This window comes from Ascidiella aspersa, chromosome 5, assembly GCF_963924565.1.
Source record: "Ascidiella aspersa chromosome 5, kaAscAspe10.2, whole genome shotgun sequence".
Lineage (NCBI taxonomy): Eukaryota > Metazoa > Chordata > Ascidiacea > Phlebobranchia > Ascidiidae > Ascidiella > Ascidiella aspersa.
Genome location: NC_139451.1, coordinates 13,226,685 through 13,229,184, shown reverse-complemented (window position 1 = coordinate 13,229,184; position 2,500 = coordinate 13,226,685). Strand labels below are relative to the sequence as shown.

Genomic DNA, 2,500 nt, shown 5'->3' with positions numbered 1-2,500 from the left:
GACGCCGACCGATTGGGTCGCGTAACTAGTTAGCAAGCCAGAGTCTCGTTCGTTATCGGAATTAACCAGACAAATCGCTCCACCAACTAAGAACGGCCATGCACCACCACCCACAGAATCAAGAAAGAGCTCTCAATCTGTCAATCCTCACTGTGTCCGGGCCGGGTGAGATTTCCCGTGTTGAGTCAAATTAAGCCGCAGGCTCCACTCCTGGTGGTGCCCTTCCGTCAATTCCTTTAAGTTTCAGCTTTGCAACCATACTTCCCCCGGAACCCAAAGACTTTGGTTTCCCGCAAGCTGCCGGAGAGGTCGTAAAACTAACGCCCCCCGATCGCTAGTTGGCATCGTTTATAGTCAGAACTAGGACGGTATCTGATCGTCTTCGAACCTCTGACTTTCGCTCTTGATTAAAGAAAACATTCTTGGCAAATGCTTTCGCAGTCGTTCGTCTTGCGCCGATCCAAGAATTTCACCTCTAACGGCACAGTACGAATGCCCCCGTCTGTCCCTCTTAATCATTACCTCGCGCTCCGAAAACCAACAAAATAGAACCGAGGTCCTATTCCATTATTCCATGCACCATTATTCAGGCGAATCGCCTGCTTTGAACACTCTAATTTTTTCAAAGTAAACGTTCCGGCCGCCGCCGACACTCAGTCAAGGGCACCGGCGGAGAACCGGAGGTGAGGCCAGGACGGCCAGTACACGCCTTGCGACGGACCGGCCGCCTGCGCCCAAAATCCAACTACGAGCTTTTTAACCGCAACAACTTAAATATACACTTTTGGAGCTGGAATTACCGCGGCTGCTGGCACCAGACTTGCCCTCCAATGGATACTCGTTAAAGGTTTTAAAGTGTACTCATTCCAATTACAGGGCCTCGTTTAGAGTCCTGTATTGTTATTTTTCGTCACTACCTCCCCGCGTCGGGAATGGGTAATTTGCGCGCCTGCTGCCTTCCTTGGATGTGGTAGCCGTTTCTCAGGCTCCCTCTCCGGAATCGAACCCTGATTCTCCGTTACCCGTAAGAACCTCGGTAGGCCAGTACCGTACCGACGAAAGTTGATAGGGCAGACACTTGAATGATCCGTCGCCGGTGCGAGACCGTGCGATCCGCAAAGTTATCCAGAGTCACCAAAGGTTGCGGGCCGAAGCCGGTCGGTTTTTGGTCTGATAAAAGCACGCCTCCCGCGAGGTCGGCGCTTCACGCATGTATTAGCTCTAGCATTTCCACAGTTAACCACGTAAAACGTACGATCAAATGAACCATAACTGATTTAATGAGCCATTCGCAGTTTCACTGTACGAGAGCTCGTACTTAGACTTGCATGGCTTAATCTTTGAGACAAGCATATGACTACTGGCAGGATCAACCAGGTAGCTACTTTAGCGTAGCCCCGAAAGGCCGACGAAGGAGGCGCCGCTGATGCGGCGCCGTCGCTCGGTCGATGCGAAACCCGAAGGCTTCTCTCCGTTAAAATTTCGTTCTTTGCTCGGCTGCCCGAACTCAGAAAACCGTCACCGCCCGTCGCACCCGCCGGAGTAAGACTTCGTCGGCAGGCCTTTCGACCGCCACGTCGCCAACACCGGCGCGAGCGCAACGCACGCCAGACAACTTCGCCGAAGCGACCGCTCAGAACCCGACAAACTGACACTCGGCTCTTCGCGCAGCAGCAACATCTGCCCAGCGAGCCAATCGCCTTTTCACCGATTCTTTACTTGTCGAAGCTTGTCAGCTCCCACAAGTATAGCAAAGATGAGTGTTGTCCCTGGGGTCTTCCGTTTGAAATTCTAACGTAAAAAAAAGGTGCACGATTGCGCCAGGTGTTGAACTATTGCGAGGCATATCACACGCTCGCGCGGCCTATACAGGCGCTTGCTCGCGCGCGCGGCCGAAATATGTTCAATGTTCGCGCGGCCTAAACAGGCTCATGCTCGCGCGGCCGAAATGTACTCAATACTCGCGCGGCCTATACAGGCTCTTGCTCGCGCGCGCGGCCGAAATATGTTCAATGTTCGCGCGGCCGACATGTATTCAATGCTCGCGCGGCCTAAACAGGCTCATGCTCCCGCGGCCGAAATGTACTCACTGCTCGCGCAGCCTAAACAGGCTCATGCTCCCGCGGCCGAAATATATTCAAAGCTCGCGCGGCCTAAACAGGCTCATGCTCCCGCGGCCTAAATATGCTCTTGCTCGCTGGGCGGAAATATGCTAAAGCCCGAGTGCGCGAAAAAAAAATTGTAAAGGACAGTCACAAAAAAATAAAGACCTGCCCTCTATGTGAACGTGGAAAGGCCCGCCGCGCGGCAAAAAAGTGTCGAAAAGAAAAATCGAAAAAATTGCAAAGGACTGTCGACAAACATAAAAAATTTCGCCCCGATGTGAACGTGCAAAGGCCCGCCGCGCGGCAAAAAAGTGTCGAAAAGAGAGATCGAAAAAATTGCAAAGGACTGTCGAAAAACATAAAAAATTTCGCCCCGATGTGAACGTGGAAAGGCC

At 52.5% G+C, this 2,500-nt stretch overlaps 1 non-coding gene across 1 annotated transcript in view; it reads right to left on the bottom strand.

Moving 5' to 3' along the window:
* LOC146144360 (small subunit ribosomal RNA) overlaps nt 1–1,380 on the bottom strand; it is a 1,810-nt gene extending 430 nt beyond the window's left edge. The window contains exon 1 of the ribosomal RNA XR_014500821.1: nt 1–1,380. This exon is cut by the window's left edge and continues 430 nt beyond it. This is a non-coding gene — a ribosomal RNA (small subunit ribosomal RNA).
* Between the last annotated feature and the right edge of the window lie 1,120 nt (nt 1,381–2,500).